The 13,784-nt window shown below is 36.7% G+C and overlaps 1 protein-coding gene across 4 annotated transcripts in view; it reads right to left on the bottom strand.

The window, feature by feature from the left end:
* Positions 1–13,784, bottom strand: part of ABCC4 (ATP binding cassette subfamily C member 4) — a 150,524-nt gene that overhangs the window by 78,508 nt on the left and 58,232 nt on the right. The gene's annotated exons all lie outside the window — the stretch shown is intronic.

The following is a 13,784-nucleotide window of genomic DNA, read 5'->3' as shown; positions in this document are numbered from 1 at the left end:
GTTGAGAGCAACGCCTTTGAAGAACAGTTCAGATGATTTTAGTTTCTTCTTGCGTTAAACTGCTCTTACAGGAGCATATTTCATTCCACAACTACAAAACTGTAGGGGAAATAGCCTCTTCTGTCTACAGTTAGTCTTCAGAGTATAGTCCAATTAGTTCCTTTAATTTCATTCACATGCGGTCTTAAGCTTTCACAAGGCTGATTAAGATTTCAGGCAGAGAAATTCCCAGTAAAAGCTTTCTTTTTTCCTTCAAAACAAACATGTCTGTCTTTGGGTCTTAACACTTCACTTTTCCAATTATTTTATGCATTCACTTTGTATCTCTAACATTAATTTTTATTAATGAAAATTTAACATTAATTAATTTTTTAAAATCAGCTGCTTATCTGCAGAAACGGTATCAGACACATTATTATGAAAGGAGGTTCCAGGACTGCAAGGAACTGGACAACTACAGGAGCAATGCAAAGACTGTAACAAAAATACTTTCAGCTATTATTATCTAATGGATTTAAATTTAAAATCTTTTCATGGACCTGAAGTACAAGTTATATTTTGGAATAAATACTACAGACTTTGCAGATAATCACTGATCATAAACTGATCCTAGACTTTTGGGGAAAGGTTGTTATAAAACAGCTACAGTACTGTTATTCTGCATTTTAAAAAGGCATTAACCAAATCCCTGATAAAGCAGGACTACAATGGAAAAACACACATCCAATAATAAAATTAAATGATAGAAAAATATCTATGTTTTTCCTTCCCTCTTCACGTAACAGCATGATCAGAGAACTTGCTCCTGGATCAATTTGTGAATACTGTTAAAAATATGAAACAGAAGTGTAACTTTAACAACAACAAAAACTCTATGGAAGGCAAAACATGTCAACAGCCCAACCACTGCTAATATTACAGACTATTAATTATTAAAAGTTAGCATTGTATATATTTAATTAGAATAGCTAGAGCACAAATGTTGGCTCTAATAGTTTTCAAAACATAGCTCAACTTTATTAGATGCTTTTCATATGCATTCTGAAGTTGGATAATCATACGCCAATAATCCAATGCCTCTTAACTTTCTGAATGTGTATTTTGTCTTTGGCAGAGGAAGCCCTTAAACAGCAAAATATGAAAGGTTAATTTCTAAAGTTTTTAGTGGTAAACTCTACAGTGGTCATGCTTTCAAGGAAGAGGTAACAATCAAGTTTAAGTGTTTGGATCATTCTAAAATCTTTTAGGACCTTCTGGACAATTGCACTTTTAAAAGATCTATATTTTTATTTTTTCAAAGAAAGGCCACTGAAATGTCTCAACATCAAGGTTTTGTACTCTTTCATGATCTGTTATTTTTCTGCAAAACTGTCATATTGCAATTAGTATGTAAAGTTGTAGTCTTATGAAACAAAAGTCCTTAGAACAGCACTTGTTTCATGTGGTGAGGTCTACTCCACTTTACAGAAGACTTCTTACTTCAGCAGGGTACCACCACCCTCATACTTTCAGATGTCTGTCCATGAAGGAAAACCTGGCAGGACTGGGACTTGAATTAAGTCAAGATATCACAAATTACCTGAACGAGAAACCCAAATGAACACTGATAACAAGACTTCAGATATGCTGTAAAATAATATTACTAATGTGCTACTGCTTGCACGGGTCACAATCTTTCTTCCCCAATGCATTCAGACTCCCAAACGACCATTATGTGTAGAAAAGAGATGAACTGAAAGGTTCTGACATCAGAGAATTCAAACTGGATTTGAATCCCATTGAGGAGGTATGACTCATCTCTGAGGTTTAAATTAGATTATCAACAAAGTGAAGCAGCACAGTAAATCTGTAATAAAAGACGAATGCCTACAGGAAAATAATTTTTGCCCCTAGTGGCAGATGCCCGAACTTTAAAGGATCTGAGACTAAGCTCTTTGTCTAAGCCTTCCTGACAGAAAACAATTGAAATAATTTCTTTAGTTGGTCCAACTTTGCTCCATATGCCACATGGAAACAATATCTAAACCCTGTAAAAGGAAGTATATTGTCACTTCTAAACCAATTGAGGATCAAACAATTTACAGAAACCAAGACTTATTTTGCTGACAATTAAGCTCTATCACCAAGACTTGAGATTCAATGAAATTTGACAATTGTGAAGAAAGAGTCTTTTGTCTAAGTAAGTCTGAAGCATTTGGAAGAATCAACAGAAAATCAGAAGACCAAATTAGATCGAAGTATCAGAGCCTTTGAGGATAGTCTAGAATTCAGTAATTAAAATAACTGAACTGCTTTGCTTTGCTCTGTTTCCTCTCTGAATTACTTTGGGTGTTACAGCAGAAACAGAAATACAGCAAGAGGCAAATTTGGTCTGAGGAGCGAGCATTACACCCACTGCATTTCCTCTTAGATCAACAGTGCGTTTTGTTTGTCTAGTCTGCTGGTCAAGGCCCATTACAAAGAACCTCCATCCCTTTAAAGACGAGATGAGAAACAAGTACAAGCTGCTGCTGTACACGGTATCTAAGGGATGTGAAGGGCCTTTTAAGTCTTTTTCTTCCACGCTGAAAACCATCACATTTACTTCTTAGTAATTTAGAAACAACCCAAAGAAGTCTGCAAATTCTGGCCTATTCTAGCATTGGAGGTTACTAGCTTGCATCTCCTCCTCGTGGAATCAAAGACTGAATCCTGTTTCTCCAAGAAATGTAGCTTGCTCTCCTGCACATTTAATCGAAAAAAAGGTAAAGACTTCTGTTCAAAACATCTCCATGCCTACTTCACAATTAATAAAAAGCATTCAAATGTCAATTGAATATCTTGCAGAGCAGAATTACAAAAAACACAAGCAAAGTGCAAAGGTATTAACAAACTAACCTGTCATCACAGGAGTACATTTTAAGCTGAAAATGTCTCAGATCATTTCAGAAACTCTGGATTTTGCATTTCAAAAAATGTTTGTGTGTCTGCTGGGAGTACATAATAATGTTTCTTTATTGCATGCTAAGATGGGAAAACAATTAACGAAAATGTATTTTTCCACAAGAATGTTTCTTAGTTTTAAGCAAAAGACCATTTCTGGAAAGTGACAGATTGGACATTTCCACTCTCGAATACCCAGCAGGTGAACACAATCATCTGTATAAGCCCTCATAATCTGTGAGAAACACTTATTTCTGAACAATCACTTCTAAACACTGTTCCTTAAGCCTTTGGTAGTAGCTGAGCAACACTCGTTATTAAACTGAGGTGCAGCAGAGTTTATTTTTTCTTATCTCAATTAAAAAAAAAAAAGTTGGGATTTTTTTTTCATTTTTTTTTCCTTCTGAGGATTTTTTTTTTCCAAATATAAGCAGCATTTAGTGAACGGCTTTGAATTCAATATTAAACCACACTCATAGCTTAATTATGAAAAAAAGATCATTGTCACTACACATTTGGAATATTAAAACTTGTAAGCTTTATAAAAACCTCAAGGCACTTTTTTTTCTCTCTCAAGTTTGGCTGTATTTTGAAAGTACTCCTTAGATAAGATTTCTTAATATTAGAACAAGTCCAGTATAACTAGTTTTCTGTTGAAAATATTGGGAAGAAAATGTTCCTTCTATATTATTAGTTCAATAGGGAAAAAAAAAAAGATGACACTTCTAAAGCTAAAATCATCTGTATTAAACAATTCTTGTACTTTCAATTTGCAGAGATTTCTGTAGACACCTTTTGCCCTGTATGAACATCATATATTTTTTTCTCCAACTGTAGAGGAGCATCAGCTGACTGAAAGTAGCTGCCATCAACTTTTCCTTAAACCATTTTTACCATTTTTTTTTAGTCAGGAAATACCAAAAATATTCTGGAAGGCTAACAGTAATGGTTTACTTTTGGCTGGTTGTTGAGACTGGCAAAATGAGGAATTGTTATTCTGAGAGGAGTCTGGGGAATGAAGGAAGAGAGGAAGGAAAGAAGCATTATATTACTATCAGGCAAAACATATTTTATATATATATATATATTTAAATTATGATTCATTCCTTTCTCTTTAGTGGTGAAAATTTGAATATTGAGTACTGTATAATACCCATCCGTAAGCACATAAGACAGCTAGGTACCCTGAGTTCCCACACTAGGGTACAAGAAATACAGCTCTTTTGCCATAAGCTTTAGAGCAGAAATCTAACTTTGGAGCTCCAAGTCATGCCCTGTAAGAGTCTGCCTCTCTATCGTGTACCTGATAAACCTAAGCTAATGTTAACCTCTGTCAATACCCTTTTTTGCCTGGTCATTTCTCATTATATATGATATTCAAACTGGAATCCTAAATTACTAGAAAATAGAAGTAATCATGGATTTGAAGAAGTTCCATTATTTTACTCACTGAGCCCTTAACCTCCATTATTGAAAGGATAACCTTACTTGAACAAACATGCCATTTCTACTTTATACTTAACAATAACTTAACCAAGTAATGGCATACAGCAAATCTGATCTGAATGGGCACAGGACCCCAGCACTTCAGTTTGCTTTTAGTCTCTCCTTTTGTAAATTGAAAAGGCTAGGGTCCTACCTCATTAGGCACTGCAAAGATTTGCTCACATTTACAGGTCGTAACAAAAATAGAAGGCTCTTCACTAAGTTGCCCAGCATTAAGAATATGCCCCCTGTTTCAGTAAGAGGAAAAAGAAAGCAAACAACCAGTGACAGACAGCAACAGTACTTCTGATACTGTTCATTATCCCACGCAGTGAGATGATCACCACATATAAAACATTTAATGCTCTTAGTCCAATCTCTCTAAGTGAAGGCAGACACTCACCACCTTCTCTCTAAAGACCAGCATGACAGATTATAAACATAAGTGTACTGGAAGAAGAGACGAATGAGGTAGTATAAAGTTTATTTATAGCTTTAAATTTTCACATTAAAAAAGAAGGGAGAAAAAAAACACAATACTGAGCAAATGCCCCCAGCATCTAATTACTTACTGTCCTCTGGTCATGTCTTAGAAGGGATGGGGTGGGAACAGTACTCCAGTATGAGAAATTAGTTATGACATCTCAAAAACAGATGTAGAAACTTCGTCTGAAAATTCAGCCTGAACTGTATTTTGGGTTGTGAACATTCAAACCGATGAACATGAAATGACACTGAGAAATGAATACACGCAGGGACAAATGAACATGTATTCCTGATGAAGGGAAGCTTACCACAAAGCTGTGTTTCTTTTTTTTTTTGCCTACGCATGAATTAGAAATATTCTTCGTTGCATCATTTGCATATTAAACAGACAATAACTTCATTGAGAAAAAACAGGTTTACCACACACACAGAAAAATCTCATCACATCTGATAAAAAGAAAACTGAGGAAGAAAAGAGTTAGGCCATCTCTCCTCCATCTATTATACCTTATAATTGCCAACAATAACGTTCATATTCCATATCTTCACCTTCTCATTTTTTCATGTGCCATCAGATTGTTCTGCACTCTGTAGCTCAACGCTAATACAGACTAGTGAATAGTTAAGCTTGAAAGAAAGCAGGATGTATGCAGAACACAGTGGAAAGAGGTTGGGAGAGATGAAGCATAGCATTCCCAGACACAGAAAGTAGAGGATAAATTCAGGTACAATGGGGGTAAAACTCAAGGAACATGCTGGTGTAGAGAAAAAGCATGACCTTACGAGAAGTTTAACTTCAACCTCCTCTGAGTTTACTACTGTCCTATATATTGCCCAAGTAGCTCACAATAAAAGTTTAAGGTGTTTTGTTAACCTCAATGAATGTTTTTTAACTGGAGAATGAGGAAGGATGAAGCCAAGCTACATGTGCAAGCAGATCAGTAGTCACACATCTTCTGCAGCAGTGAAAAGTCCAACAAGAAAACAAAAACACCTCATGAGCACACGGCGCACTTCTGTTGTGAACCAAACAGTCAAGAATGAAGACTTAGATACCTTTCTCCTATATACCACTCAGCTTGCTTCATACACTGGCTCTGTGAGTACATTCTCCTACCTAGTACTTAGCTGAACAGTGGATAAAGCAGCTTCAGCCTCTTCACACATTTCACAAATCCCCTCATTCCACAACCTCTTGCCAGGGACCACCACAACTAAATGTTCTGCTCAAGCAGAAATCAAAAGCTATGACAACAAAACATGCAAGTGAGAATCACCTAGGAAAGCGTTCAACATGTGCCCAAATTTAAATGAGCATTAAAAAAAACACCTTCAAGAACATGCAGTTTCCAGTTTCAAGGCATCTACCTCAAGGCAGGTATTGCCATAAACAATAATTAAAATGTCCATTACCTAATGTTGTTCTAGTTATAGGACTACTGTCCTGTAGCTAATAAACGAAAAGGAAGTTTTTCATATATTTGATACTATTTTAAAATACTCCGTAAAGCTGTCTTAAGACTGGTGGTAGTCAACATTTACAGCTTGCCATACCACTGATTCTTGAAAATATAGCATTATTTTGCTTTAAATAACATTAAAAAAAATCCAAACTTGAAGGAGGTCCTCTGTATGTATTCAGATGAATACATAACAACAAAACACTGACAGAGTATCTGCCCAAACTGATTCCTAGAAAAAGGACACCAGGGGAAGACAGGGTGGAAGCAATCAAGTAATGTTGGCTCATATTATTCACAAATAGTTCAGTAATTAATTCTGACTACCAAGTTTGTAATTTTCAAACAGAATAAGCCCACTAATGTGGAGCTTGAGTCAATACCTCCAAATGCAGAGACACCCCACTCCTCTAGTTTTAGATTTCTATCATTCAGTTCTTACTCTGGATTGCCAGAACAGGCAGATTCATATGCAACATCCATTCTTTCCTACACTAAAATTTTAATTTTGGATCGAGAAGTGCCTTTTGTTTCCAAACACTCTCTAAGATCACCACAGGCACAAACTAATCTTCACTTGTTGCATAATCTGCAAGATGCTGGCAATCTGAAAAAAAAGAATAATTAATTCACCCAGATGCTGCAGTGCAAATTACCTAGGATCATCTGGGAGAGAGATTTCTGTGCGTTATAAAGCAGAAAACCAGAGCTAATGAAATGAGTTTGCACTGTAATAGTCTTTGTTTTCTTTCAATTATCAGCCATTCAGATAAAAAAAATAACAAAATGGGCTGTTTTTTTCTGCAAACACCACAGTGGCCTAACTGTATCTGTGTGTCTCTAAGATATGACAATAAAAGGTTATGGCTTGGGAAAGAGGCCAGAAAAGCCAATACCCTGATGTGTGGGGCTTTATCCTGAGATGTGGGAGCCCCATCTCTTCAAGACCCTTAAGAGAGCAAGAAGATTTGGGCCTCCCTTCCCACACTCCACAAGCGTGCTCTCACCATCTGGCTGTTTGCTCTCCCTGCACCGCTCTTCCCCAAAATAACTGTTTTGGAAATGCTTCTACCTTGCTCCAAGTTAGAATGGAAGTGATTTTTTGAGAACTTTTTCCTCGTTTTTCAAAAATGCTCATTCCCCACCTAGAACTGGTGTCCACAGAGAGCAAGAGAGAAGGCCCTATCCACGCGCAGGCCTCCAGTACCCACTGCTTAAAACAATCACGGCAATATCCAGCAAATTTTAAGCAAATGAAAAATAGCAAAAATATAAATATATTTAAGCTAGTTATTATAAAAACCAAAAAACCCTTCATGCTTCAGATTATGTCCAAAAGCTGATCTGCAGTAGCATCACGACAGCAAGGCCTTCTTTTAACCCCTTCAGGGTTTTTCACTGATGTTTAGCAGCCTCTCCCTCTGTTTTCCAGTGCCTCCAACTACCATTTCCTTCCTACTTGTCTCAAGTCTTGTCAAAATAGTCTGCTATCTATGCGAGACTAAAACATAACACCATTTTTGCTTCCCTGCTACACTTGCCGTGTTTCTGAATGGCTTCTGTTCAGCCTTCTAAAACCCATACTTTCAATTAGGCTCCTCTGTGCCTCCTTTTCCTTTGGCTGAGGCGTGGGAGCAGCTTGCTTTGTGGTCACTTTAGCAAATGAAAAACCAGAAATGAAGTACCTGGGCAGGTCAACTTATGGTCAGAAATGAGTTTCACAGCAGGCCATCTTCCCCAGCAGGGGATTTTAATGTGAGGAAGATAGAAAATCCCTGTGAAGGCACGTGAAATCTTGTGCCAGGGAAGCGGGAGACTGCATTTGGGAGTGGTCATCGGCACAGGCTTCCCACTATTTCTGTCTGAAATAATGCACCATCCCCTCCTACAAACAGCTTTCTCTAAACCTTTCAATTTTATCTCACATACGAAGTATAAATAGGGTGAGCATTGACTTGGTGAACCGGAAATGTAATAGGCTTGTCTCATCAGTTTACGGCCAGGTTTCATTCAATTATTACTGTAGAGAAAAATAGGATAGAGTTGAATTGGGTTATGCTAATGGATAATAAATGTAAACATAACTCCACAGTGCTATTTACTAACTTTGAAGACTACTCCTACAGTAATCAACTTTATAAGGCTCCTGACAGAATCATAATAGCGATAAAATACATAGAAGCGTAAGGCTATTTAAACTCTTAACAAAAGCCACGATAATACTAGCAGTAAATGAGCAACTCCCACAAAATATCATTTAATAATCACGCCCTGATAAGGTTTAAAGTACACATCGCCATTGTTATATGAAAAAACATTAAAGGTTTTTTTTGTGTGTGAATGCATGTAGCAACCTAACAGGTTTTAATTACCACACCTACTCCAGTGACGAGCTGTTCCACTCAAACACCCAAACATAATATTTACAACCTTGTGCGGTTGTTAAGGATCTCAGTGATTGATGGGACGTATTGTGTTGTCATCTCACCAACAACAAATGCAAGTGATTACCAACAAGGAAGAGAGAGGCTGTTTTTATTTTACAACAAGAGGCTGTCCTGTAGGGACTTTTTTTTTTTCCAACATAAACTAGCAAACCTATGCACACATGAAGGTGCTTTAGAGCTTGGAAGAGAGAGTGGCAAACAAAGCCTTTGCTACATTAAGGACAATGTATTCCTTTTGTATTAGCTTAAGAGAACATGCCAGCTGTCAAGAGAGCTAGGATACTTTTTCACAATCCCTCAGAATTCGTCCTGACCACAAGGAAGTATCTGAAAACTGCATCAGAAAGATAGCATAGATCTTGTTTCAGAAAAAAAGAAAGCAATTGAGTCATTGAGTCAAATAGGAATACAATACCTTTTCTGGCATCGCTACTGAATATTTATATCGGTGATGAATGAGACTACAAACGAAATATTTTAACATGAAGCTTTGCCTTGTTAACTGCATGATATGCCAAAACACCACCTACTATAAATCACAGGGTTTAAGACCAGTATTTCTTGTTTAAACATGCTACTTGTTCAGCAGAATCACTTGTGTGAACAAGCATACATTAATGTACACCAACTAGAGCAGTTTCACTATCCAACTGATAGAGCTATAATTTAACAACCTCATTATCAGCATTGTAATTTTCAGACTGCTGAAATACCATATTTGTTGCAAATATTATACAGCTTAAATACTTTAACAACATTGCCCATTTGAAGCTTCTGTCAGATAAAATGCAGATAGGCACTTGTGCATTGACGAACAAGCTTTTAATCCTATAAAGAAACTTTCTCTATCAAATTATAGGTGTTTCAACACTTGATTTATGAACACGATAATTAAAATCCTTATGCCTTAAAGAAAAAGAAACTCTTCATTAGAACATCAGTTTTCTTTCACATTTTTATCTTTTAATTGTTGGAGTTTGCTTTTATATCCTGTTATTAGCTAGCACTTCAGCATGTCATTTCTGGCTGCCAAGACAGGAGAATATAACCTGGTCAGTCCTCAAAGTTTGGGTAAGTACCCAAAGGGATCAACGTTTATTTACAGCTTCCACAAAGCATCTGGGGGAAAAAAAAAAAAAAAAAAAGAGAGAGACAAGAAAAGAAAAGCTGCTAATTTTGCTAATTTAACACATAGAGGACAACCATCACACAATTCAGTGTTTTCTGTTTCTAGGAAGGCCAGAATGCTGTAATGCCTGCCAAAATATTTCTCCTCCTTCCATGAACTGTCAGAATGAAGAGTTTGGAGAGACAAATTAAAAAAAGAAAAGGAGAAAAAAAAAAAGAGCAAAGCTTTCATATGCATTTCTGTAGTGGTTCTGGTTCAATTTGAATTTTAGACAGATCTCTAGAGGGGGAAGAGATTCCTATTTTATCTGAACAAATTCATGCATATCATTCATTCATTCATTCATTCTTGTAGCACCCATCAGCACAGCAGCAGCAGGTTTCAGTTTCCTAAACTCAATGCAATTCAAAATTACCCACAATCTCCACTAAAACTACCACTGCCGAAAGTGATGCAGTTATACATTAGCACTCCTTCTCCAAAGAAATCTCTGTCCCCAAATCCCAGAAAAGAACAATTTATTTACAAGCTAAGCAAGTAATCTTGAATCAAATCCTGAAGCTTGACAAAACTAGGATCTTCAACACTATCAATAAGAAACTAATTTTAAAAGAAGGAACTCCCAATTCAACAGTTATTGCTGCTGAAGTCCTGGTCCCTTTTACCTAGCCTTCTATCAAATTTGTTTTAAAATGATGCAGACGTTTTGAAAAAGAAATGCCAGGAATAATGTCTGAAGTCTCCTGACTGGACCAAAACATCAGACTCTTCAGGGTTATCTGACTTTTGGCCACTAATTGCAAAGCCAACAAAGTTCCTGAACTCAGCATTACAAGAGGGCAACAAGCTTACCATGTAAAAGAGAAAATATTATACTTGCAGATAATGAGGATAACAGAACAGAATCACACTACACCGCTCAGTGTAGAGGCTGTAAATCCATTCCTCAAAGATCATCTCTAAAAACATAACAGATAAATTTTGTTAGCCTTCTAACAAGCTGTTGTAATGCTAGACTGGGATAAAACAGATCATGCTGCCCTCTTGTGCTAGACTTGCACAGAAATCAACCCCTTTACTCCTGCAAGTGACACACGAAGAGGAATATATAAAGCATTCACTGTGAAGTGGAAAACGTCCACATTTTCCTCCTTACAGACACTCTGACATGCATGCGATTCCCTTAGTGGGATTTGGATAGAAGAGCAAAGGAAGTTTCAAAAAGAAAGTCAACTTCTACACTCCAAAGGAGAAAGTAAACAAGTTCTGTTGTCTGACGGGATAAATCCTAAAGTACAGCCACGTAATCTAAAACTTCCCATCAAGCTTTCACTGTAACTGTTTAAGTGGTGCTGTACAGGTATCTATGGATAAATTTGAATTTCAGTCATAAATATCTGAATCCTGAATAACAAAATAAGCTTTACTCACTTCAGATTATCAGTTCCACAGGGTCAGGTTAGCTGCTTAAGAAAGAGACGTTTATTAACGAGGTTCTTCTAATGCAAACCACTCTTAAAGAAGTCATGCCTAACTATTTACAGATCTATGCGAAATTACAGAAAGGTGAAACCTGTGTACATAAAAATATTGTTGGGTGGCAAGGAAAAAAGGAGAGGGTTCCTCATATTCCTGTACCATTTGTGCTACATAATATAAATTCCTAAAAATACATCTGAATTCTTACACTGTCTGAGTAAGATGCTCGTTACTATTCCCTTTACAGGCCTCTCTATATATTGCTAATGCAATATATAAAGAGAAATCTTGGACTCATGCCTAAACTGATTTAAAATGCTTTTTTTTTAAAAAAAAAAAAGAAATAAGTCATTTCATTTATTCACCACGACTGATTGGATCTACACTGTTGGGAGTTGACAGACATGTCATGATTCACCACGTATTTCCATTTCCTAATGTCGACTCCCTGATGCTGCTCATCAGTCTGCTTCCCCAGTAAGAACTATCTAGAGCTTGGGATGTCTATTAATTTCTTTCCTTCCTCAGCTTTGGAAATGGATCACTGTGTATTCAAAATATTGACTATGGCACTTTTAATTGCAGATTATTTCCGGAGAAATAAAACAGCAAAAGTCAGTTCAGCAAATGCTCCTGCAGTCATTTTAGAGACTTCACACAAATACTGAGAACACACTGGATGCTTAAATGACAGATCTGTCACTACGGTACCAGCTTTGCTAATATGCAATATGCTAACTAACAGCTTGGATTGACTGTTACAATCAAAACGCTACAAAAAGGCTTTAGTAATTTCAATTTCTTTTCAGTATGTCTTTCACAGTATGGCATCTTCAAGAAGAAAATAAGAAATAAAAGAAAAATGGCTTGTACTTAAATAAACCTTACCCCAATGCAAATAGCATCTGAAGGTCTAAAAGAAGATAAATACACAGTAAAAACAAAAAACTAACACCTAAATCAGCTGGTAAAACAAAGATATTCAGAAGAGAATTCAGAATTGCTACATACTGCAGTTCGGAACAAGAGCATCAAGTCTCCCATGTAATCTTTTTTCCTTTCCTTTTTTCCTTTTTCAAAAGATCTGTAGATCAGAACAGCTGTACCTTTGCATGCTACCATGACTAAAAGAAAGATGAAGGAAAAGAGATCTATACACACTGAAGTTAATCTTCTATTATAAAATATCTTCTGATAAAGAGAAGCACATATCACCAAGTCATGACAGTGTGTGAATACCAGCGATAGGCAGGTTGCATGAATGCCACTCTTTTACAAAGCGCTGCTAATTTGAGCTTCACAGTATGTTACAAAGCAAGCCATTTCTTATTACTCTACATTGTCCCCGATGTTTACTCCATAGTTCTGACTTCATTTGTTACAATGAGCCAGGTTTTTGGGCATTCTTACAAGATGATTATGTGTTGCCTCAAAAGTACAGTTACTGCACGCTGCATACAAAGACATTAAGAGGGAAAAGGATAAACCCTGCATACCTGACAACAAACCTCATTAGTCCTGCAATTTCTTGTGATGTATATGCTCTCACTAGCTCTCCACTAACCTGTCTCCTGAGCTTACAGCTTTACTTCTCACCCTTTGCAGCTGCCTTCAATTTACACTACCACAGACGCACAGTACAAACAAGCCACATAACACAACCTTAAACTTGTGCAGTTGTACATTTTTATTTTTATTTTTTAAGGGGGGAACTTATGCATGTTTCATTCATCGTATTGCAGACCTGAACCTTTTCTCCACGTGCATATTTTTCCTGAAAATATTACTAATCTCTCTGAAACAATAAAGCCATCCCTACATACCTTTACAGCTATTAAACAGCTTCTGGAAGTACGAGATCAAGCAAAGGTTCGTTTTCTTCAAGAGAATGAAGGCCAGAAGGCACATCAGATTTCTGTTTCTCATGTAACACTGGCCATTAAATCAGCACCACCGCACTTCCCCAACACTCTTCACCCTGCTCCAGCTTTTTTCTCTTCTTTCTTTTCAAGAACTGGATTAGAGTCTTAAACTGCATTCTTTACACTGTTGTCTGCTATGGAAGGACACCAAGCTACTCAGTTTCTCAACAACTGCCAATTACCACACTTGCTTAAAATTATTTTTTAAAAAGGGCAAATAATTGTTGGGGTCAAGCTTTCAAAGAAAAGCACAAGAAAGGCATGCCCACAAAGTACATGCATATACATTCAGGATTTCGCAGAGAGACCTCTGTTAACTCAATCAGATCATCACCAACTAGCAATTGGTGCTACTAACAACTAGCAGTTCAATGTACAACACCAAAGCCACAGTTTTGAAAAGAGTAAGATCAAGTATCAATAAACAGTTAACATTCTGACATTTTAATTTAAA

Source organism: Cygnus olor, chromosome 1, assembly GCF_009769625.2.
Source record: "Cygnus olor isolate bCygOlo1 chromosome 1, bCygOlo1.pri.v2, whole genome shotgun sequence".
Taxonomy (NCBI): Eukaryota; Metazoa; Chordata; class Aves; order Anseriformes; family Anatidae; genus Cygnus; species Cygnus olor.
This window is presented reverse-complemented; position numbering and strand designations above follow the sequence as displayed.